Raw genomic sequence first — 26,501 nt, 5'->3', positions numbered from 1 at the left:
TTTCCGCCCACCTGCCTGCAACTTTCCTCGCTCGCTTTTTGGACCACCTGCCTGCAACTTCTTCGCTCGCTGATATGGCAGAGAAAAGGCGACCAGAATTTGATGTAGGCGCCTCACCACATTCACACGAGCAAGCCTGCTTGCACAGAGATTCGACGGGACAAAGCTCTGATACCAGTTTGATGGGGAGAAAAACAGCAATTAGGGTTAGGAGTTCATTCATGGGAGACATACACAGAGAAGCAAGGGAGAGAGAGAGAGATGTGGGGATAAGTCAACTCATAAAAAGCATGAGTGTGTGACTCCCCTATCACACATGTATATTGCACTTAGTACACATAGTGCACTTAGTACATTAAAAGTACTAAGTGTACTATGTACTATAACTTATGGGCTTGTACACACTATAAGGGTGGGCATAGCGCCTTTACCCCAACAGTGAGGAAAAATGATAAAACACCTATACAGGGCAGGCACACACACAACAGAGGCCCTGATGTCTGATTAAGACAGGAGATGACTTCTAACACCCCCTCTCAACTCCTGGCTATGCAATCAACCCAAGGGAGCTGGAGTGCCGCGCCTGAGCGTAGCCTGAGGTAGAGACTTTGTGAAGAGGTCCGCCGCATTCTCCTCCGTCGAACAATAAAGTAGCAAGATGTCACCAGCCAAGATCTTCTCACGTACAAAGTGATACTGTATCTCTATGTGCTTGGTCCGGGCATGGAAGACCGGGTTCCGAGCAATAGCTATACAACTCTGGTTATCGCACTGGCTGACTGTGGGATCCTTATGTGGAAACCCAATCTCGCCTAGCAGCCTCCGCAGCCACACAACCTCACAAGCAGCACCACAAGCAACCCAATACTCTGCCTCTGTTGAAGAGAGGGCAATAGTTGGCTGCCTCTTGCTGCTCCAAGAAACTGCTCCTGAGCCGAGGGTAAAACTATATCCTGAAGTAGATCTCCTCGTGTATGGATCTCCTCCCCAATCTGAGTCACTCCAACCTTGGAGTCTGACTCCATCCCCTCTTGTGTAAAAGAGTCCTAGATCCTTCGTACTCTGCAGATACCGCAAGATCCTTCGTACTCAGCAACCAGATCAATGAACCAATCAACTTCCGGTACTGCGAGGCATCAACTGGCTCACAAGGATCAATAACGGTTAACTTTGCGTTCGGGTCCATCGGCTAAGTAATAGGCTTGCAGTTCTCCATCCCAAAGGCCTCAAACAACTCATGAACATACCGCTGCTGAGAGACGAAAAACCCCCTCTGGGTCTGCCAGATCTCCAATCCCAAAAAGAAGTGGAGTAAGCCTAAGTCGATCATCTCGACAAGGCAGCCTTCGTCACACCAATGTGCTCCACATGACCTCCGGTGAGAATGAGATCATCCACATCAACGATGATAATCGTGACCATGCCGCGTTCCCGAAACAGATACAGGTTCGGATCTGCAACTGATCTCTGAAATCCAGTTCGAACAAAGAAGGAATCAATCTTCTGATTCCAAGTCCTGGGAGCCTGCTTAAGACCATACAAGGCCTCTTACGTAACCTGTAAACCTTCCCTTCTGATCCTGGAACAACAAAGCCTGGAGGCTGCTCAACATACACCTCCACCTGCAGGTCACCATTAAGGAACGCAGATTTTACATCCATTTGATACACGGGCCACCTCTGAGAAGAAGCAAGGGCAAGAACGGTCCGAATCGTGGACATCCGTGCTGTCGGTGCAAAGGTATCCTCGTAGTCGATGCCTGGCCGCTGAGCATAACCTTTAGCCACAAGTCTGGCTTTGTGTTTGTCCACCGACCCATCAGACGCATATTTGGTCTTAAAGACCCATTTGACACCAATGACTGACCGTTTCGACCGCCTCGGTACCAAGTCCCATGTGTTGTTCTTCGCGATGGCATCAAGTTCCACCTGCATGGCTTTCCTCCAAGTATCCTGTGAAAGGGCTTCCTTGACGGAAGTGGGCTCCTTGTCCCGCATAATACGAGACATCAGAGCATAGTTCACCTAAAGAAGCTCCGCTCTATTGCTTTTATCTCGAACTCTGTGTGATCTTCGAGGGCCGTCCTCTGTGGTCCACTCGAAGGGTAAGTCCGTGACACCTGACTCCCGAAGGGTGTCCAACAACTACCTAGGTACTCGAACAGATCGTGGAGCCTCCTGTGGTTGCGGGGGCTCTACTCCAGCTGCGGGCTCAACCTCCTGTACTTACTGAGGTTGATCAACTGGAATAATGGTCTTGGAATCATAATCAGACTCCTCTGGATCTCCAAGAAGTGGAGGCTCCTCGACAGTGGATACTGGAACATGCTCGTCATAGACCACATCTCGGCTGACAACAATCCTGTTCCTGTCTGGATCATACAATCTGTATCCCTTGGAAAGAGAATTATACAATCTGTATCCCTTGGAAAGAGAATTATAACCCATAAATACAAGCTTGCGGGACTTGGAGTCAAGCTTCCCCCTCTGCTTCTTCAGAATATGTACATACGCCTCACTCCCAAAAACACAGAACTGCGTGACATCAAGTTTCTTGCCAGAGTATGCCTCAAATGGAGTCATATGAGGTACTGAGGTCGTCGGAGATTGGTTGAGGGTATGGACAGCCGTTGCCACAGCCTCTCCCCAAAGTGGACAAGGAAGATCACGATGCTCCAGCATGGTCCTCGCCATCTCCACCACAGTCCTGTTCTTGCGTTCTACAACTCCATTCTCCGAAGGCGATCCTGTATTGACCAGTTCCCTCTTGATGCCATGATCTACACAAAATCTGAGAAATATAGTCGAGGAGAATTCACCTCCTTTGTTAGCCCTGAGAATCTTTACCTGAAATCCAGACTCTTTCTCCACCATCACGTGCCAATCCTTGAACCATGCAAAAGCCTGGTCCTTCTGGGAAAGAAAGTAGACCCACGTGAATCTGGTACAATCATCAACAAGCAGCAGAAAGTAGAGAGATCCTCCCAAAGATGGTGTCTGCTGAGGTCCACACAAGTCAGTGTGAATCAACTCCAATGGTTTCGAAGCCCGCCTGGAAACCTGCTTCGGAAAGGATTCCCTATGCTGCTTACCACGTATGCAAGAACTGCAACGCCCTTGCCTACTTCCAACATCTGGCAAGCCAACCACCATTTGGTCTCGGAAAGCTCGCCGAAGTGCATCCACATTTAAGTGGCCAAAACGAAAGTGCCACAAATCTCCGACCTGAGAACCTGTCAACGAGGAAAGTGCAGAGAGCTTGTAGATACCATTCTCCACACCGCCTTCCCAAACAACGTAGTCAATCTCACGGTACTGTAGAGCAACTGAATGCTCCTTAAATTCCACCCAAAAGCCAGTCTTGCATACTTCATGCACTGACAGAAGATGAAAACCCAGAGCAGGGACATAAAGAACACGGGAAGCATGCTTGCCCCCCTTGCCGTCGGGAATAATCTCCATCCGGCCCTCATTGTGTATCGGAATAGTGGAGTTGCCGCCAATAAAGATGCGACCTAACTGCCGTTTCAGATCCAAAAAGAAGTCACGAGATGAAGTCATATGCCTGGAAGCACCACTGTCAAGAATCCATTCCCCGGTATCCTTCGCGGTGAAGCCAACTGCCTCCTCGCTCGAAGATTATGGAGCGTCGGAGTCCATCATCTCTAAGTGCACAAATGCAAGAGTCTTTGCAGCTGAGGCTGAGGAATCAACACTCTTCCCTTTCCGCTTAGGACATTTCCTCCAATAGTGGCCTTTCTCACCACAATCATTGAAAGATCTTTCGGCCTTCAGCTTCTCTCGTTCTGAGTCAGGCTTCTTCTTAGGACACTTCCTCCAATAGTGGCCTTTCTCGCCACAATCATTGCAGGATCTTTCGACCTTCAGCTTCTCTCGTTCTGAGTCAGGCTTCTTCTCAGAAGACTTCTCCGCTGAAGCCTTCCCTTTGCCCTTATTGTTATTCCGGCCTTTCGACCGTTGGCCAGTTAAGGCCTCCGAACCGCCGCTATGAGAAGGATTCGTGAAACGTTCCTCCTGGTCCAAGACCATTGGCACAAGCTCCTCCCATGTAATGGTGCTGAGCCTACCACTCGTAATCAACGAGGAGTAGAAAGCAGAATACTGAGCAGGCAAGTGGGACAGCAAAGTGATGGCCATGTCTTCAGATGATATCTCCTTCCCAACCTGGAGGACTTCCTGCTGAAGGGCCTGCAGCTTGTTAATGTGTTCCCACATCGTCGAGGACTTTGCAGGGTTCATAACCCGCAACTGCACTTCCAAGGAGATCCTCTTCATGGGTGATACCCTGTTATAAAGAGAAGCCAAGTGCTGCCATAAGCCTCTGGCCAGCGTCATGTGCTTTACATGATTGATCACTTGTGGTGTGCAATTGAGGAAAATAAATGACCGGACCCTAGCGTTGACACGATCCCACATCTGTGCCTGTGCCTCCCGGTCCTTCTTCATCGACAGTACCTCCCCTGCCTCTGCTTCCGGCCGTGGAACCCCGATGACGATGAAATCAGCAAGGTCATATACTTTAATCTCTAACCTTTTGATTTATAAGGTTGTATGTTCACACTTAAAAGTGGGCACCCACTTAGGGGCCAAGCCACACTTAAGTTGTGTGTGTGTGGGGGTGGGTGCATGATCACCTACCCACACCCCCATGGAACTGGCCGCCCACATGCAAACGTGGGTAGCCAGTCAAATCAATTAGTTTAAACTCCCTCTCCAACCTTTATAATAATAGAGCCACCACCTCCATCGGGCAACCGTGGCGATCATCTCGTGGGTTTTATTTTCAAGCGACACCATCACCACCATCTCAGCAACCAGGGACCCAGTTCCTCCACGCCTCTTCAGGCTGCAGCCGGGCGTCTTCCCCCTTGCAAACGGGTGCTTCTTCCTATCCATCAGGCGACAGTTTCCCTCCATCATAACCTTCCAGATGCCGTAATTGTTCCCGTCCAACTGACGGTCCACAGGGAACGTGGGAAGAGTCGGAATCTTCATGTGCTTCTCAGCCATCTCTAGTAAATCTGCCATCGCGGGGATGAAACTGAAAAGGGTGGGTGGGTGGAGAAAAAAAACTCTAAAACCTGCAAGTGGCTGTCCAGCACCTTAGCCCGCCTTCCTCTTGCAACTTGTTTTCCCGAGTAGTCCAAAACAGTCCACCAATCAGCAACCTAACTATCCCCCTCTTGCTCAGAAAACTCCCAAGATCTATCACGAGCCTAGGGCTCTGATACCATGTCAAAATATGCAGCAGAAATGATAACCAAACTTGGGTTCACAAGAGCAAGTAGAGTGCAGAAAATAGACAGCACAAGAGACACAGAGAGATAGGCGTGTAAACTCTTCTCTATACACAAGATCCTGTACAAAACTGAATGAATGAAATGATGAGGAACATGGGGCCTATTTATATGCCCCATGGATGCAGTCGGCCAACGCATGATGGCTCTCCACACGACTGCATAAAGCAGTCGGCCAGCAGAGAATATCTCCACGACTGTGTAAAGCAGGTCGGCCAGCATAAAAGCCTCCACGACTGCATCATAGGTAGTCGGCCAGCCACCAGGAGCACATGAGGTGCAGTCAGCCAGCACCATGGGCTCCTGCCAACATGTGGCATCCATCCACACCATGAAAAAATGGGGAAAAATGGGAAAAAAATACGGGGAGTGAGGAAAAATGATAAAACACCTATACAGGGCGGGCACACCCACAACAGAGGCCCTGGTGTCTGATTAAGACAGGAGATGACTTCTAACAAACCAAACTTGGGTCCACAAGAGCAAGTAGAGTGCAGAAAATAGACAGCACAAGAAACACTGAGAGATAGGCGTGTAAACTCTTCTCTATACACAAGATCCCATACAAAACTGAATGAGAAAATGGTGAGGAACATGGGGCCTATTTATATGCCCCATGGATGCAGTCGGCCAGCGCTTGAGGGCTCTCCACGACTGCATAAAGCAAGTCGGCTGGCAAAAAATATCTCCACGACTGTACAAAATAGGTGGGCCAGCATCAAAACCTCCACGACTGCATCATAGGCAGTCGGCCAGCCACCAGGAGCACATGAGGTGCAGTCGGCCAGCACCAGGGGCTGCTGCCAACATGTGGCATCCATCCACACCATGGAAAAATGGAAAAAAATGGGGAAAAAATACGAGGAGTGAGGAAAAATGATAAAACACCTATACAGGGCGGGCGCACCCACAACAGAAGCCCTGGTGTCTGATTAAGACAGGAGATGCCTTCTAACAAGACAACCTTCCGTACAGAACGGGCCCACTATGAATTTGTGGTCATGCCATTTGGCTTGACGAACGCCCCAGCTACATTTAACCGCATGATGATGCGTGTTTTCCGGGATTTGATTGGACAGTGTGTGTTCATATTTTTGGACGACATACTGGTATTTTCAACTACAGTTGAACAGCATGACATTGATGTGGAGAAAGTCCTTAAGAAGTTGCTGGAAAGCAACGAGCTCTATGTCAATGAAAAGAAGTCAGAATTTTATATGTTTCAAGTGCATTACTTGGGATATATAATTAGTGCTGAAGGCATTCGACTTGATCCGGCTAAAGTGGCCGAGATTGTCAACTGGGAAGTGCCTCAGACAGCCTATGACATTAGATCATTTGTGGGTATATGCTAGGCATATTCCACCCACATCGACAAGTTTTCTGACCTCTCGACAGATCTCACCGATCTGCTAAAGGGGGTGAAAACAAGAAGGCAAAAGATTCGAATGACACCATGAGCGTTGGAGGCATTCCAGAACCTCAAGGTGGCTTTATCAGAAGCACCTTGTTTAGCACTTGCCTCGTGGGACGATCCATTTCAGGTGATCACCAATGCGAGTAACATCGCAATTGGAGGTGTATTGCAACAGAATGGTCATCCAGTAGCTTACGTGTCTCGTAAGTTACTGCCCGCCGAGACGAACTATTCAGTTTATGATCGTGAACTCCTAGCACTAATACAGGCCTTGAAACATTGGAAACATTTCCTGTATGGCCGTGACTTCGAGGTTCACACTGACCATTAGGCATTACGCTGGATTCAGACAATGCCAAATGCACAGTGGAGTGATCGACAACACCGCTGGAGTCAGATATTCCAGCAGTTCGATGGTATAATTGAGTACCTTCCAGGAAAGGCCAATCCAATGGCCGACGCTTTGAGGAGGAAGGGACAAGTGTCTACGATTCATACCACTAGACTTGACCTTGTTGGTACAGGTATAGAGGACATGAAGCACACGTATGCGGATTCCGAGGAATTCGGTACTCAGTGGGAACAGGCATTGGATGCCACAGGACCATGCCATTTTGTGATACGCGATGGTTGGCTTTTCTACAAAGGCCGACTGTGTGTCATGAAGTCGTTCAGGGCAGCTCTTCTCCATGATGCTCATGACGCCATTACAAGGTATGAATTCGACTCTGGAGAAATTGGAACGGCAATACTATTGGCCAAAGATGAGGCGTAATGTGTTTACATATGTACAATGCTGTGACATTTGTCAAAAGGTGAAAGCTCCTCGTGGAAAGAAGATAGGGTTGTTATAGCCCTTGCCAATTCCTGAGGGTCCTTTCCAAGACATTTCCATGGACTTTGTCACGAATCTCCCTCCCAGTCCGAGTAAGCGTAATACGCAGTGCTTAACTATTGTTGATAGGTTTAGCCAAAAAAAAAAATCCCGAGAAAAGATCCTTTCATTAGTTATAAAAACGCCCACTGGGCTACAAAACCCTCTCATGCTCATAAGAAGGCAAAGCAGAGATCCAATCAAGGCAGCTAGGGAGACTCTCCCTAGGTGCAAAAAAGTACAAATAAAAGTACAAATAACTGAGAGACTATATCATACAATAGGAGGGGGGAAAATCCAAACAGGTGGCCTGTAGTGCCAGCGAGGGGTACCCGCGTGTAGAGTATAGAAAGGGCCGCTGCGCCAAGTGGTGTGGAAGGCCTAGCGCCGCAAGATCACTCGATCCGAGTCGCCCCAGATGCGGTCATACTGTCCTCGCAGGGTGTGAATCAACTCCTGCCAGATACCCCGAACAGTCTCTACTGGTGGCTCCAATCTCCCCTCAAAGGCCCTGAAACAACGGGCTCTCCAGGTGAACCATATGGTGAGGCTGCTGAGGAGCTCCCTTCGTAAATCCCTCTCTTGTGTCCAACCGGCAGACGAGAAATCCGGTGAAGGAACCGAATGGGAGAATTGAATTAGGATTTCATGTGGGAGACATACACACAGAGAAGAAGGGGGAGAGAGAGAGAGAGAGAGAGTTGTGGGGATAAGTCAACTCATAGGAATGATGAGTGTGTGACTCCCCTATCACACATGTATATTGCACTAGTACACATAGTGCACTTAGTACATTAAAAGTACTAAGTGTACTATGTACTATAACTTATGGGCTTGTACACACTACAAGGGTGGGCATAATGCCTTTACCCCAACAACCTCCCACTTAAAGGCAAAATGCCCTTAAATGAAGGAAAAGAAAAATCAGCATGTACATGATAATATACAAGGCCATATCAAGGCTGAAACTGGCCTCATCCAATGCCCATCAAGTGTCTGCAATGAGCAAACCGATCCGGAGGCAAACTCTTTGTCAACAGATCAGCCGGGTTGTCATCCGTATGAATCTTAACAAGCTGAATTTGCTTGTTCTCTATCACCTCTCTGATGAAGTGATACTTCACATCCACATGCTTCGTCTTTGCATGAAAGACAGGGTTCTTTGCCAACTCGATGGCACTCTGACTGTCACAATGCAACAATGGAATATCCCCTGTATAGCCCAAATCAACCACTAACCGAGATAGCCATAATGCCTCCCTACAAGCCTCTGTGGCTGCAATATACTCGGTCTCTGTAGTAGATAAGGCAGTGCACTTCTGCATCCTGGATATCCATGACACAGCACCTCCTGTGAATGTAGTAAACACATAACCGGTAGTAGACTTCCGGTTATCTGGATGACCGGCATAATCCGAATCCGTGTAACCATGCACTAATGCATCCTGTTTGCCAAAGCATATGCACATATCCTGTGTGCCCTTCAGGTATCTCATGACACCTTTCACTGCTTCCCAATGCTTCTTGCCAGGGTTGGCCATGTATCTAGAAACCACTCCCACTGCAAATGCAATGTCCGGCCTAGTAGCAACCATGGCATACATGAGACTGCCACAAGCTGAAGCATACGGAATCTTGGCCATATCAGCCCTGCCACTATCTGACTGTGGGCTGTCCATAGCACTGAGTTTCACATATGGAGGCAAAGGAGTACTAGTCTTCTTCCCCCCGTCCATATTGAACCTCTGCAAAACTTTGCCAATGTATTCCTTCTGAGACAAATACAACACATGCTGATTTCTGTCCCGAAGTATCCGCATACCCAAAATGTGATTTGCATCACCCAAATCCTTCATATCAAAGGTTTGATGCAGCCTCTTCTTCAAGGCATCCATCTCTTTACGAGATTTCCCGGCAATCAACATATCATCAACATACAAGATGAGAATCAATAGACTGCCATCCAAGGCTTTCTTGGTGTATAAGCAGTGATCTATGTCACTTCTCCTGAAATCCTGTGATTTCATGAATGTATCAAATTTATGATACCATTCCCTTGGTGCCTGTTTGAGCCCATAAAGACTCTTTTTCAGCTTACATACAAGCTTCTCCTTTCCGTTCACTGCATAACCCTCTGGCTGTTGCATATATATCTCCTCATGGAGATCACCGTGAAGAAAAGCAGTCTTCACATCCATCTGAATCAAATCCAGATCATCATGAGCAACCAAAGCTAACACAGCTCTAAGTGTGGTCATTTTGACCACTGGAGAGAAGATCTCATCAAAGTCAACACCATATTCCTGCTTGAAGCCCTTAGCCACTAACCTGGCTTTGTATCTTGGCTTTGCATCAAGTGCAACTTTGAGCCTGTAAACCCACTTGCATGGCAAAACCTTCTTGCCTGTAGGCAAATGCACCAACTTCCATGTTCCATTTTTGTGCAAAGAATCCATCTCTGACTGCATGGCACGCTCCCAAAGAGCCTTGTCTGCCCTCTGTAAAGCCTCCTTGTAACATGAGGGCTCCCCACAGTCAGTGAGCATCAAGTAGTCAACCCCTGGAACAAACCTGTCAGGGGCTCTGGAGGGTCTTGTGGACCTCCGTACCCAATGACCATCATTTGCAGGTTGCTGTCCAGCCTGCATATCACCTATTGGTGGCTCCCGTTCCATGCCATAAGGCTGAAAAATCATGCCCGGTATCTCCTCTAACTGTGGGATATCCATAGGGATATCTTCTGCCATCTCTGGCTGTCCATTTGGACCATTTTCAGCACCATTTAAGGGCTGGTTTTGTTGCTGTAATGGCTGATTTACAGCCCTTGATTGTTGTCCATGATGTCCATCATCATCAAAGATGACTCTGCCAGGCTCCTGTTGCCTTGCAGGCTCCTTATACATGCATGTTTCATCAAAAATGACATCATTGCTGCGTATAATCTTTCTATTCACGGGATCCCAAAGTCTATACCCCATTTCACCTCTGTCACCATATCCTAGGAATATGCATTTGTGAGACTTAGGATCAAGTTTGGTGCGCATTTCCCTGCGTATGTGCACGTACGCAACGCAACCAAACACTCTCAAGTGCTTGTATGACGGAGGCTTCCCTATCCATACTTCCTCTGGCACTTTCCCACCAAGCCTCGTGTTAGGTGACCTGTTTATAAGATGAACAGCTGTCATAACAGCTTCAGCCCAAAAACCATGAGGTAATGCAGCATGTGACAACATAGAACGGACGTTCTCCTGAATGGTCCTGTTCATCCTCTCTGTTGTCCCGTTTTGTGGAGGATCATAAGGAGTAGAGAGCTCCCTCTTGATGCCTTTAGCATCACAAAAGTCCTGAAACTGCTTGGACATATACTCTCCACCATTGTCGGAACGCAAAGCCTTCAGTGTTTTGCCAGTTTGATTCTCAACAAGAGCAACAAACTTCTCAAACACTGAGAATGTATCACTCTTCAAACGAAGAGGATAAACCCACACCTTGCGTGTGGCATCATCAATAAATGACACAAAATATTTTGCCCCTCCCAAAGAAAGCTGAGGCATCTCACATACATCTGTATGCACAGGCTCTAACTGAGCATCTTTCTGTCCAAGAGCTTTCTTGTGGGGGCACTGGAGTTGCCTGCTGTAGTGAGAAAAAAATAAAAATGGGAATACCTCTATAGCGTTTCTCCCACCCAGCTCGGAATATACAAAACACAAAAAACGGGGACACCACCAGCTATGGCTGGACACTTTTTCAGAACTCTTACTCACCCTTACCCTATGGCAATGGCCAGGTCATCGAGGTCGGAGCTCCACTGCTCAACGCATCCTCTCCTGCAGCCTAAAACCATAGACAACAAGGCACACAATTCCCAACACCACACGTTTCAAACTTACTCTTCACCCCTCCCAAACCACCCATTCATTTCACATCACAAACAAAAGCCCACAACTGATTCACTCTCTTCATTCCTTTCACATACACAAAGCAAGGTTCTCACAAAACCATACAAGTTTTCAAAGCTTATCCAGAGCTTTCATAAAAAACACAAGAGAACATGGAGATCCTTCTCTTCACATACTAAAAACATTGAAGCATGCACCCACCATGCTTGCTTATACACACACTACTACCTGTAGTTGTACAGCTCAAGAGGTTACTCTACAAAACCAATTTGCCTTCAACAAGGCATCCACCCAACCAGCTGCACAAACTCACTCAAAAGCGGCTCTCTTTGCTCTTCTCTGCATCTATCCGATCCAGCCAAGGTCTCCTCTGTACTTGTCTGTAGTTCTTTATGCCCAAGGACTCCCTTTACAAACCATACCAAGGCAGTCACCTTTGCCCACACACCAGACTGTTCATAAAACCAGAGCTGCCACACCAACTCGCCTTCAAACAAACCCCTGATTCCATGTGGGCCAACGCCCAGCCAGCTTCAAAACAAAAAAAGGCAGCTTCTCTGCAGTAGACATAACAAACACTTCAAACTGCAGAAACCAGCGTGTCCTCTCCACACGTGACCAAGGCGACCACTTCTTACATCCTCTGCAGCTACGCACTCTCTCTCCAGCACCTCTGTTCTTGCTGACCACCTTGTGGTACCTTCTTACTTCCCGATGGCGTTTCTTCTCACCACACACTCGTCTGGCTGCTCCTTACACAAAGGACACCTTCTTACATTTCCTAGGCGGCTTCTTCCCTTCGATGTCTCTTCCTTCAGAGCCACGAACTCCTTTTTTGGTTCTCCGCCCCCTGCTCCGAAACGGCCACACCTTCAACGTATCCGCCAGCTTTGCTAGAACATGCGTTGGCAGCCCATGAGAATTTCCACGTTTGCTATTACTATATTTGGCCATTGTGACTAAAATTCATAATTATTTAAAGGCTCCAAAAATATGCCACCATACTATGCCCCTCCTCATTTCAATTTCAAATTCACACGCCACGCCATGACCTTGTCATCAGGAACATCATCAGCTTTCCAAACAATGCTGCCAACTGTCATCATCCACATCATCAACATTATGAATTTCCAAATACGACCACAGTCGGTGCCATACTTGCATCCCGAATAAGCTCCAGATCTCCCATATTTACTCCGGAAAAAAAACACACACCTGACATGCTTCCTGAAAAATCATCAAACCTGTACATCTGCCAGGGGCTTTCATGACAAAGCTTTATTTATCACACCATACATCCATATGTACACAAGCCAAAAACTCCTTTCAAAATTAATCCTCACACCTGCCATATATACAATGCTCACAAAACTGAAAACTTGAAAACTTCAGAGAAGGCAAGTAACCAAAACGAGACAATTGCTCCATTCCTTTGACACTCATGTGTCCCAACCGGCTATGCCACAGAGATTTCCGGCAGCTCGGTTGCATTTACATTAGCATGGTGACAAACACCAGCATGCATGAAGTAAAGAGTGTCCACCTTAGAGCCTCTGGCAACAACCAGTGAGCCCTTACTAATCTTCCACTTTCCACGACCAAATGTGGTAACATAATCAGCATCATCAAGCTGTCCAGTAGAAAGCAGGTTCTTCTTGATCTCAGGCACATGCCTGACATCATGGAGCATAAGCTGTGAGCCATCTGAAAACACAAGCCTCACATCACCTCTGCCAAGAATCTTGCATGCATGGTTATCACCCAAATAAACTACTCCTTCATTGCCAACAGTATACCTGACAAACAAGTCTCTGCAACCTGTGACATGAAAGGAGGCACCTGAATCAATGATCCATGAGTGCATACCATGACCATCTCCTGTAAGAAGTGAATGGGCATCAAGTGAAGACGTGAATAGGACCTCATCCTCACTGTCACCTGCATGTGACACATTGACTTCTTCAATCTTGACTCCACTTTTGCCCTTTGGCTTTGCATCTTTGGCTTCATCTTTGTCTTTGTCTTTGCCTTTTCCCTTTTCCTTTTGATCATTTTTCCATTTGTAGCATTGCTTTTTGATGTGTCCTTTCTTACCACAATAATGGCATTCCAAGTCCTTTTTGGAGCAGGACTTGCTCCTTCCCCGTTCTTGGCTTTTACCCCTTTGCTGGGATCTCCCATGTGCATTCATTGCATTGGACTTTCCAACAGAGTTGTTTTTCCTGTTCATCTCCTCTTGAAGGAGAGCACCCTCAACATCTGCATATGACAGCATAGCATTCGAATTGCTAGTGGCTGTCCTGAATGTGTCCCAACTCTCTGGCAAAGTGCATAAGAGAAAAGTGGCTTTGAACTCATCGTCCATTGCCAACTTTTGATTTATAACTTGGCTGACAATACCATTAAACTCATTTAGATGGGTTGCCATAGACGCCCCTTCCTTCATTTGAAGACCTATGAGTTTCTTCAACCAATACACTTTTGATTTATAACTTGGCTAACAATACCATTAAACTCATTTAGATGGGTTGCCATAGACGCCCCTTCCTTCATTTGAAGACCTATGAGTTTCTTCAACCAATACACTTTGCTTGAGGCACTTTGCTGGGCATACAAGTCCTGCAATCTTTGCCAGATTCCCCAAGCTGTCTTCTCTTCACGAATGCTGAAAAGTAAAGAGTCTGACACAGACAACATGATAGTAGATCTTGCCAGCTCATCCATATCTTCCCACTCTTCAGCAGTAAGAGAAGCGGGCATTACACCCCTTTCTTTGATGGGCTTGTGCTGCTTCTTCTGGAGCAACACATTATAGCACTGGGTTTGCCAAATATCATAATTATGTGAGCCTTCAAGCTTCTTGATGTGAAGCAATGAAGAGCTCTCACCTGTGGTTGCCATAGCAATATGCAACCTGTCAATGCCTGACTCCCTGCAAAATGTGCAAACACTGCACCAAAAAACCGTGTAGAAGACTATCCACTGCTCGCTGAAGCTCCCGCTCCCCCTCCCTGCTCGCGTTGCCTGCACAGCTGCGCCTTCCCTGCCTTTCGCCCCCTCGCCCCCCCTTGCTCCTCGCGCCTCTCCTAGCCCCCTCGCCTACCTTCGCTGCCGCGCTCTGCATTGCCCGCCGCCTGCCCACTAGCCCCTCCTGCCTGCATTCGTCGCTGCGCCCCCTCCCGCCTGCCTTCGTTGCCGCCCTGCTCTGCTCGCCGCCTTTCCTCACCTTCGCGCCCCCCCCCCCCCCTTTTTCTTCGCGCCCTCCTCCCCTCTGCAGCGCCCGCCCCCCCCCCCCCTCCGCCAGCTCGTTTTCCTCACCTCTCTCTTGCGCGCAGCTCCCGCCCTCCCCCCCCTAGGGTTTCTCCTTCGCCTTCTCTCCCCCCCCCCCCCCCCCCCCCCCCCCCCCCCTCTTTCTTGCTTCCGCCCCCAAGGGGTTTAGTTTTCCTTTTTGCTCCGTCTTCCGCCTCTCTGTGTGCAACTCGGTTCTAGCAGGATCCCGCCTTCGCCGCAGCTGCAGACTCTGATGGAGGCTCCTCCCGCCCCGCCTCAGAGGGACTCATCCGCAGCCCCCTTGCCCGCCCCTGAGGACACCCCCATCAAGCTTTCTCTTTCGCCAGAAGAGGAGGCGAGCCTCACCACAGAGGTGGAACGCCTCCAGGCTCATTCCACCATCTGTCGTATAGTCGGCACTCGCCCCAGCAGAGGGGAGATCAGGGATCTTCTTCAGGCCCGCCTTCTTGCAGATGTGGGCAAGATCCTCGACATACAGCTATTGGGCCATGGACATTACCAGATCGAGTTCGAGGCCGCCCAGAGTGTTGCCAAGGTCCTTGCCATGAGTCCCCTTGACATCAGGGGTGCTCGGGCGTTCTTCAGACCTTGGCAGCATGGATTTGACCTAGCAGCGGCGGAGCAGGGAGAGCGCCTTTTTCATGTTACAGTTTGCTTCCCTGGACTCCGCCGGGAGTATCTTCCGCTCCTCTCCAGGCTCGGAGCATTGGTGGGCTCGGTACTAGAGACTGGCCCCTCAGCTGCTTCAGTGGTGGCCAGAGCAGTTGGCTACCTTCGGTCAGAGTGTTGGTGTCTCACATCTCCTCCCTTCCTAAGGTCATTCAACTACCTAGGATGGAGTTTAGGAGGGTCAATAAATGTACTTTTTTTGGCTTTCACCAGCTGTGATCCTTCAACCTGTCTAGGTGCACGCTTACGCTTCTTCTTACATTGCATAGGGATGTCAAACAGGGTCTCTTCTTGACCATCATCTTTGTCCTTCACTGCACTTGCAAATTCCACACGTCTAGGGACATTTTCTAACATGACAACACAATAAATTTTTCAGCATGTTATCATTCTACATCAATGCCGCTGAGGTGTTCAATATATACCTTCATGCTGTTGTTCATGACCAACTTTTGCAGTCTTGTCAACCTCTTCATCCACTTTGAGTATCTCAGCTCCACTTAGTAGTTCATGGATAAACTTAGATGTGGTTTTCGATTCCTCATGAGGATTTTCATTAGCATTCGTGCCTGTGGCACAAGCTATAGGACGTGTGCACATAAGTCACATGACATACCAATTGTAACTTCGTAGAGGCAAAGACTAGCAATAAAAAACTCACCCTCAGCAACCACATATGGCGCCCAATAGCTCAGCACTTCGCAATTTCAGGAATTTCCTCCCCTACACTTATTGTGAGCGCACCTCGATTTTTTCATACACAATACCAAAAAGCAAAAAGGGTGGTACTTGTGTCTACAAACTAGAATGAAAAGTCTTGCCATGTGGTCACTTGACAAGGGTTCCCCACACGCAGCACAGTCACCAATAACGCAGACAGACTTATAACCAGATGCGCTTCTCATAGCGGGTGAGGGTACCAAGAGAGCCCTCCCCTCACGTTGTATGGACCGAATTGCCGTTCCAACAAATGCACTGTGGTTTGACAATTCCTCAACTTCAGATTCTACAAGGTCAGGTTTTTCCTGTCATACCAAATACCAACCGAAGTTACACAAATTAGGGAAGAGAGCAATGTAAGTGGGATATCATTTACGACATAACACAACTTATGACTTGCAGAATATTAAAAAACACTTGACGAGTGCATGAAAAGTGCATATACAATACCAAAATACACTTGGAGCACTTGGAGTCCTTGAAAGTACTCAAAAGTTCTTGAGTAATGCTTAGAAAGTACTCAAAAAGTACTAAAGAGAACTTTTGAAAGTGCTTGCCAGTACCAGAAAGCACTTGGAGTGCCAAAAAGTACTTCACCACTTTAAAGTACTTTAAAGTACTTGCGATATAAACATTAGGCCTGGGAAACCACCAAGCACTCTGAAAAGTGCTCGTGAAGCTCTAAAAAGCACTTCAAGCACTTGAGAACATCTTCAGTGCTTGCTTGCAATGACTGCACGTCTTTCTTTAGCTGCACCACATCTTCATTCACACTAACTCTGGAAAGCAATCTACAAACTGCACTTATTTCCATCTCCATCTTTAGCACCTCTACTTCATCAGGGTTTTCCATTCCCTTCATTTATGCCAATTGTGCACACAGTTGCTTGAGCTCGCTGTGTAGTCCGCTAAACACAGAAAACAATCGTTCAGTGTGCAGCCACATGTCCCTCTTCTTTTGTAGTTCACCTTTGACCTGAGCAAGCTTTTCTTTCTCTGCATCTTCCCTGGCATTGACTTTTTTTGCCAACCCCTCTACCGACTCCATGTAGAGGGGGTTGTCAGTCCCATTGCAGGGCCTTGTCATTGTTGTCGACGTTGTATGTACAGATGTTGCACCATCCAAGAGTGATGGTTCTCTACATGGCCCGTAGTCTGCTCGAAATTTGTTTAGCTTTCGTTGAAGCCCTCCTTTCTGCGCTTTGTCGTTCTCCAAGACGTTTTCGCCAAATTTTGCCCATGCAATGCGGTGCTTGGCTAGATCAGCTGAAGCTGCTACACATTTCTCATAGGCAAAGCCCCGTGTAAACTTTGTTGTTGTCAGCTCACCATTAGAAGGGGCTGCTTGATAAACCTTTTGGTAGAGGAGTCAGCACTCATTAAGTAGTTATGACCTGACCATGTCAACATATATCTTCATCTTCTTTTGGTAGCGATTCCTAAAAACTGACAACCGCTGCTCTTTAGGGAGGTCGTCATCGATCAAATCCTTGGGCAGCTTGCCCTCAAGACTAAGCCAATACACTGTGTGGAGCTCCTCCACTGAATGACAAAACTTTGTTAACTTTGGGTATGCACAATCACGAACACGAGATGGCAAGACAAATGCAATCTGCCACTTTAGTGAACATCTTAATCCATATAGCAGAAGGGCGCAGAGAACCAGAAGCTTAAAGGGTGCTCACCTTTGATGGAAGATTTTGCAATGGGAGGCGGTGGTTTTGTTTCCGGAGATGCACTTCGTTCTCCTGAGACGGACTTTCGAGGGGGAGTGTTCATAGCTGAAGTTTGGTCTTCTCCAATCTTGGCCACAGACTTACGAGGAGTCGTCTTCATCCTTTGCGGGGTGTGTGGCAGGGAAGGCGATGGTTTTGTTTTCGCATATATGCTTGGTTCTCCTCTAACGAACTTCCGAGGGGGAGTCTTCCCAGCTGCAGTGTCGTTTTCTCCAGTCTTGGCCACATACTTTCGAGGAGTCATCTTCATCCTACTGCGGATTGTGTGTTGAGGGGAGGAAGGTGGTGAGAACCAACCGGAAGGATACTTGTGCTTTGCTTGGAAGAGGGAATGTGGCAGGAAGGAATGTGAGGGAGCTCTTGGCTCGTTTTCCTCTCCGGCTACTCTAAACGCAAAATGGGGCGAGCCACTAATCGTTTCTGCCAGTCCGCACGCATGAAGACCCCCACTCCATGTCATAACTGTCCCGACTCCTCATCACACCATCATGCACACTTAAATCTGTCCTTATTATTGACATTTGAAAAACCAAATGCACTTGAAATTCCCTCCAAAGTTGCACAAGTGGTACCACCAAAAAGGGAAAATAGTGGTACCACCAATACGTGCTTTGACCCATTTGGTAGAGAGCAAACACTCTAGTATGAGAGAGGCTATTGGGTATAGGAAGCACCTGACATTATTTAAGGCCACAACCATTGACCTCTCTATGGCGGTCCTTCAAAGTGCACACTCCAATGCCCATCTCACTGGTGGGTATACTAGAACAGGCCTAGGGTTGGAAGAAATCATGGAATGCTTTTACTCTAAGAAGGGTGGTGCCTCTGTTATTAACAATCCTAATATGGGTTTGATCATGGTGATAGACACAAGATTAAGCATAAGATTAAGGTGGACCACACAAGAAACTCCATGACTAGAGAGAGAGAGAGAGAGAGATTACACACTCAACAATAGCTCTATTGCATCTCACAATGAACCATACAATGATATAGGCCTTCTAGCCTTATCCCACTGTACATGTGTGCATCTATGTGGCACACTCTTTTCAACTCTTTTGGTCAACACTCACACACTAGACAATATTATATGAGGCATTCTTATCTTACCACAATATCTTGCACCTCTAGGGTGCTTTCCCACACATGCATAAACCGAGCTTACATATTTCAACACCCCTTCTTAAGCAAGGTGTTGTGACTCAACCATCACCCATACAACTTAGCATTGTCCTCATGCAAGGCGTCTCTCAACACTCCCCCTCAATGCAAAATTGGAGTGTTCAACAAGTGTGTGTGCATGTGTCTATCATCCTAGACACGAAGTCCATTTGGAGCCCACTTGCTTATAACGGAACCATTGAGTCCAATTTGAACATAAATGTTAGGGTGGGAACCAACCCATTAAGTGTGATGCCTATGTGTGCACAACTCAAGGCACACCACATTTACAAACCATTTCGAGCACCCATGGGCTCGGGCAGGGGACCCTCATAAAATTTGGGTGAGAGAAAATACAATCCTTTTTATGCGTGCAAGCAAGGGCAGGGCACCCATCCTTTTTATGCGTGCAAGCAAGGGCAGGACACCCATCCAATATGGTCAAAAACGCCATGGGTTTTGTGAGGCGAATATTTGCACGATTTTTTAGGGCTATGGAGAGAATAAAAGTTTACAATTCGTGTGTCTTGCATGAACACAATTTTCGACTTCATTACGTTCTGGCTTGCCTGACCATTCCGTTTCTCTTGTTGAGTATCTTTATACCAATGTGACTTGTCACATTTACACTTCCACAAGGTCCATGTGAATAGGGGCTTAGTTTCACATTGCAAATTTACAAACCCTTATCTCAAACAACCACCACAAATTTTTTTAAAAAAATATCAAGGAACATTATTGCTTCCTTACTACTACTCGCGTGCTAGCTGGTTTCTCCTTCTTCACAAGTAGCTTGCTTGCTACTTGACGTTACGCCATGAAATTTAGCAACAGCAAGATCCTTCTGCACACGAACAGGCTCCACTTGCTGAGTTTCCCATCATACGAGAGCTGCATACAACCCGTATCAAGAATGATGCAAAAGGTTGCAAGTGATGTTGCAATTATCGCCTCTCTAGGCTCCAAATGTGGTGTGCGTTGAGTTGTGCACACATAGGCATCACACTTCATGGGTTGGTTCCCACCCGAACATTTATGTTCAAATTGGACTCAATGGTTCCGTTATAAGCAAGTGGGCTCCAAATGGACTTCGTATCTAGGATGGTAGACACATGCACACACACTTGTTGAACACTCCAATTTTGCATTGAGGGGGAGTGTTGAGAGACGCCTTGCATGAGGACAATGCTAAGTTGTATGGGTGATGGTTGAGTCACAACACCTTGCTTAAGAAGGGGTGTTGAAATATGTAAGCTCGGTTTATGCATGTGTGGGAAAGCACCCTAGAGGTGCAAGATATTGTGGTAAGATAAGAATGCCTCATATAATATTGTCTAGTGTGTGAGTGTTGACCAAAAGAGTTGAAAAGAGTGTGCCACATAGATGCACACATGTACAGTGGGATAAGGCTAGAAGGCCTATATCATTGTATGGTTCATTGTGAGATGCAATAGAGCTATTGTTGAGTGTGTAATCTCTCTCTCTCTCTCTCTAGTCATGGAGTTTCTTGTGTGGTCCACCTTAATCTTATGCTTAATCTTGTGTCTATCACCATGATCAAACCCATATTAGGATTGTTAATAACAGAGGCACCACCCTTCTTAGAGTAAAAGCATTCCATGATTTCTTCCAACCCTAGGCCTGTTCTAGTATACCCACCAGTGAGATGGGCATTGGAGTGTGCACTTTGAAGGACCGCCATAGAGAGGTCAATGGCTGTGGCCTTAAATAATGTCAGGTGCTTCCTATACCCAATAGCCTCTCTCATACTAGAGTGTTTGCTCTCTACCAAATGGGTCAAAGCACGTATTGGTGGTACCACTATTTTCCCTTTTTGGTGGTACCACTTGTGCAACTTTGGAGGGAATTTCAAGTGCATTTGGTTTTTCAAATGTCAATAATAAGGACAGATTTAAGTGTGCATGATGGTGTGATGAGGAGTCGGGACAGTTATGACATGGAGTGGGGGTCTTCATGCGTGCGGACTGGCAGAAACGATTAGTGGCTCACCCCATTTTGCGTTTAGAGTAGCCGTAGAGGAAAACGAGCCAAGAGCTCCCTCACATTCCTTCCTGCCACATTCCCTCTTCCAAGCAAAGCACAAGCATCCTTCCGGTTGGCTCTCACCACCTTCCTCCCCTCAACACACAATCCGCAGTAGGATGAAGATGACTACTGGAGAAAACGACACTGCAGCTGGGAAGACTCCCCCTCGGAAGTTCGTTAGAGGAGAACCAAGCGCATCTGCGAAAACAAAACCATCGCCTTCCCTGCCACACACCCCGCAAAGAATGAAGACGACTCCTCGTAAGTCTGTGGCCAAGATTGGAGAAGACCAAACTTCAGCTATGAACACTCCCCCTCGAAAGTCATGTACAACACCTTACTCAAAGATGCAATACTCATAGGACCACATAAGTCTACATGAACAAGAGCAAGGGATGTCAAAGATCTATGTGTCGCCTCCTTCGGAAAGGCGGCTCGGTGTTGCTTCCCTCGTAAACAAGAGGAACAAACAGAAGTTGGAGCCTTAATGGTCGGTAAACCCTCAACCAACCCATCCTTTGAAGCTCGCTGAAGAAGCTGATAGCTCAAATGGCCAAACCTAGCATGCCAAATAGCTGAAGAAGAACCAATAGAGAGCAAAGCGGTCAACTTGTACAAGCCACTATCCTGGACTCCCTGAGCCAAGATGTTACTAGTCTCCTTATCACAAATAGTAATATCGTGAGACGAGAGAAGATCACCTCCGTACCCTGAGCTGTAAGAGCACTCAGTGACAAAAGGTTAAATGCCAAATCTGGAATGTATAGAACGTCAGAGAAGTACCTATTGTCCTCAGAGGAGTGGAAAATGGAAATGGTGCCACGTCAATGAACTGGCACGGAAGAAGAATCACCCAAAGTGATATTGCATGTCCTGGCAGTGAAGTCCTTGAACTAATCCCGATGAGGTGGCCGCGACTGAGAAGTCACAAGAGCCAATACACGACGAGCATCAGCTAATAAAAGAATACCATCATCCTTCTTGGTCTGGGACACCGCTGTAGAGGTAGAGTCCTTTGCTTCTTCATCTTGCTTCTTCTTATAACATTGGGATTGTTTATGATCCTTCTTGCTACACTAATGACACTCCACGTCCTTGTTTTTAGAAGATTTATTTTTGTCTGTCTTTATCTTTGTCGTCGTCCTTGGAGTTCTTGTCAGAATCCCCTTTCCCTTTCTTCAGTCAATTCTTCCCTTTATCTCAAGCAGCCAAAGCTCCATCAACCACCAAAGATGTCAATCCGCTCCTCAAAGCGAGACTCAATCTGCATAATGGAGGGGAGAACTTCCTCCCAAGTGACTGGAACAGGACGACGAGAAGAAACAAGAGACTGAAAGAAAGTATCAAACCTCTCTGGAAGCTTGGAGAGAAGCCGAATAGCCATATCCTATATGTAAAGATATCCTTGCCACATACAGCAAGCTCGTCCCAAAGATCTTTCATCTTCGTCATGAAAGCAAATAAAGATGAAAAGGCAAAAACCGTACATGAGAGAGAACAGAATCTTGACAATTCAACATCAGAAAGGAGAATACACGACGATCATTCGCCTGCCAAACATCAATCTATGCCTGAGTCACACGAACAGTAGAAAGGGTGGGAGAGGTGACATTGGCAGCTGTAACAAGCCAGTCCCAAAGATCCACTCCACGCAAGGCAGATTTCACCTTATTCTTCCATAAAGTATAGTTGGAGCCATCCAACTTTGCAGACTCAGAGAACATATGAAGAGTAGTTGAGGAAGCCATCACTAAAACTCGGGCTCAATCCCAAAAGAAAACACGCACACCTCAAAAGAGAGAAGTGTACACCACAGGTACCAAGGTTGCCACCAAAGCCAGAGTCACCACATGACCCCCTCTGCAAAAGATAGTGTCCAGTGGAAAAGAAAGCACAGCCAAACAACAGGCTGCAGACCTGAAAATACAAGTTCCACACTTCTGTAGAGAAAAACGCTGATAAGAAAATACCTGTAGGCTGTAAACGATGAAGCCTAAAAGAAGGTAGAACAATCAGCAGTAATCATCCAGAAAACACAGCAATCCAGAGGGCTGTGATTCTGAAAAAAGCAGAGGTGAAGGGACTGTAGATAGGGTAAAATCTGGGGCAGCACAAAGAACTCTGAACCTAGAGCGATGATACCATAAAAGTGTGCACACAGAGCGAAAGCCAGATGAGCACTAGAGTGTGCTGATCTGAGATGTGCAAGAGAGAGAGATATGAAGCTAATAAGCTGAATATACTGCAATGAAAGCAATCCCAAGCAAGAGACAATATAGTCTCATAAGCGAAGGATACAATAGGTGAGAGTGTGTCAACACCTGAACCACACCTCAAGCAAAAAACTGAATGAAAAGGGGAGAGGCCAGCCCACCTATATATAGGTCATATGGGACTGGCTGACTGGAGCAACAGACCTGGCCGACTAGAAAAATACCAGAAAAATGGGGAAAAAAACAGGAGAAAATAAGGGTGGCCAACCCACAACCAAGGGCCATAAAAAGGATCAAATATGGGCAGAATATGGGGATGAATATGCTAACACAAGTGAGGAAATGTTTTTTTTGTTTTTAGAGGGCTGGGTGGGGGGGGGGGGGGTGTGTGTGTTCTTGGCCATTAGGACCTAGCACTGGTGTCTTTGGATGATTGTTCGTTTGTTCTGATGTCTATGCAATTTGAATTTAAATTCAATTGTGTTAAATAAACACTTCTGCAAGTCCGAGCATGGTTTCTTCTTGCACCTGACACATTGGGACAAAACAGCCTCAAAGGCTCCCAAATTCTGTTATGGCTGCAAAAAGATTCTACTATGTCAGAAACTTCAATGGAAGGTGTCCAGCTGCTAGGGATAGAAGAGGCGAGTCCTATTATGCAGACTATGTTGAGGTAGTGAGGTACATTAAAGCAAGGGTCAGTGGAGGAAAGCCTATTTATAAAACTCAGCCTCCCTGTGCTGCTGCAAATGCAATCTCCACCCTGGCTGGGATCCCTACCCACCTAATTTCGAGCATTTGTCCGGCTTCCATGATCTGCATGTTTGGCAACCCACAAACTCTTAATCGTTTATCTTTACAGCTTTAGATGCCCAACCTGATGCCATTACTGACGTTCAATGTGGCACGGTTATACTACCTGCCTAACCCATCTTGGCAACTATCTACCTCTGCCATGGTCTCGGGAGTTGAAGTATCCAAAGCTTACCACACGCCATCTTCTCATAATGGAATACAATCACGCATGCTGGGATCCCATCAAAGGATGAGTATTGATCTTAGACCAATGGCAGCAGGGACAACAACAATGGCAGCAGGACCAGAAAACATTGGCACAGCACAGAACTTTGTTTGCTAAACAAGAAAATTACTACTCATATGTCTAAAAAGCTACAACGCACTGAAAGGTCTTCGTTGCGACTTTAAAAGCAAGAACATAACTTCATCCACTGTAGAAAGTTAATACTTCACAACATTTGTGTACTTAGCTGGGTTTATTCAAAAAAAATGCCAACTTAAAAAGATGTGCATACCTGAAGATGGTGTGTTCCCAGCGCCTGCACAGCAGAAAGCCAAAACAAGCACATCAGGACTTATTTGAAAGAGCCATCAAGGTTCAAGCTAGCACTTGAAGTAAAGCATACACCCACGGCCATACATCTACAAACAAATCAGCAAAGCACTTTTTTCTTTGTTACAATAGCCTTTAGGGGATGCTATATCTTATTACAAACTGCTTAGACAATATACTATTTTTGGCCTCATTAACCATTTTTGGCATGGCCGAGGTCATGGAAGCTAGGAAAGCAGGCAAGTGGGCAATATACCATGATGGCCGGGTGATTGTAACAAATAGGCGCCCCACATAATGTGCAGGGCCTATGAAACCAAAGATACCTTGGAAATAGCAGTTTGGAATTGTAGGGCGGTTTAAAGAAACATATACACATAGAGATTTAGTATAATGTATTTTATACAGAACTCACCAAAGCTCTGAAAGAGGGCTACCTGAGGTCACAAGACACACATGGGAGTCCCATATGCACCTCTATTTGTTGCCATTGCAGAGTTCTCCTTGCAAGGGAACATACTCCTACTAGGGGACTTCAATGCTCAAACAACAAGCAAGCATGTGCAAATGTATGATTTCCATGATGATGCCATCAGATTGTTAGAGATTGATTTGGCTGAAATGGGATTACAGAGGAGCAACAAAGATGAAGGGGATGTCACAGCTTCCTAGAGATGAGAGGGGATGTCAGAACTTATGGTACTATCTCGTTAACTAGGTATGCCTTCGTATTTGATGCAAAAGTTGGTATTACAGCTCACATAGGTCGTATAAAAGGGCTACTATTGTGGCAAGTCTCTTCCTTGCGGTCAACTCATTTGGTGAAGAATGACACAGCTATATATTGACGAGGGTAATCCGAGCTACACCTATGGTTCGGAGTAATTAGTGAGGGAAAGCTAATACATCACCTGGTGACCAAGCGGCCATTTGTAAAGTAATTTTTGGTAATATATTTTCTATTACGAGGAAAAAAAAAGATGACAGGGGATGCATGAACTGGTTATATGCAACGGCATGACAAGATGGCCACAATCAAACAACCTTAATCCTTTCTACGTGCACTCCTGATCAGGCATGAGGATCATGCATGAGGCCATCATCACTTGCAATCCATCTATCCTTCTCCAATTCGCCTCTCCCAAGTCTACCAACCAAAATCTCCAAAAGACATCTTCCATAGCTAGAAATGTGTCCAATATCCTCTGGAATCATAGTTGCAATGAAGCGTGTTTCATTCCATCTGAATGAAACGAAACGTTTCATAAACATTTCATTGGAATGAAACGCATTTCTATCATGTAGTCTGGGAAAACCTACGATTTTCAATGTTTTCTATTCAAAGAGCACGTTTTTCAAAAAAAAATGCCTACATGCGACTGGAATTGAAGGAGCTCTTGCCTTGCACAAATCAACTCCTACCAGTTCCTCCCGCACTTCCGAGGTTCCGTGCCCGCCATCTCTCCGGTTGGTTGTGCTGATTTGTGGTTTTTTTTTCGATTTTGTCAAATACACACAGATTTTGAAATTTAGGGGTTTTCATGCCAAGGTGCCAATCTAGCCCTGCTTTTGTCAAGATGCCTCGCACTAAGGATGCCATGTGGGCCACTCCTGTATCTAAATATGGTGGTTCAAGCACACAAAAGTGGAAATGCAATTTTTGCGAGGTTTGCTCAGGAGGGTCCATAATCCGTGTTAAGGCCCATTTCACAGGTTTAACCGGGAAAGGCATTGGTGCATGCAAACTTGTGCCTGCAAACATCAAGCCTCTTGAGTCTTCCAACTTCCAAGCCTCTAGGCT

General features: G+C 46.5%; 1 protein-coding gene across 1 annotated transcript in view; it reads right to left on the bottom strand.

Moving 5' to 3' along the window:
- LOC147625893 (uncharacterized) overlaps window positions 1-24,691 on the bottom strand; it is a 60,770-nt gene extending 36,079 nt beyond the window's left edge. The window contains exon 1 of the mRNA XM_086817437.1: window positions 24,663-24,691. The gene's annotated coding sequence lies outside the window, so the exon portion shown is untranslated. The remainder of the gene's footprint in view (window positions 1-24,662) is intronic.
- Between the last annotated feature and the right edge of the window lie 1,810 nt (window positions 24,692-26,501).

Source organism: Cibotium barometz, chromosome 23, assembly GCF_041138505.1.
Source record: "Cibotium barometz isolate CiBa-2024 chromosome 23, ASM4113850v1, whole genome shotgun sequence".
NCBI classification, from domain to species: Eukaryota; Viridiplantae; Streptophyta; class Polypodiopsida; order Cyatheales; family Cibotiaceae; genus Cibotium; species Cibotium barometz.
Note: the sequence above shows the minus strand (reverse complement) of the source record. Positions and strands in the feature narration are given on the sequence as shown.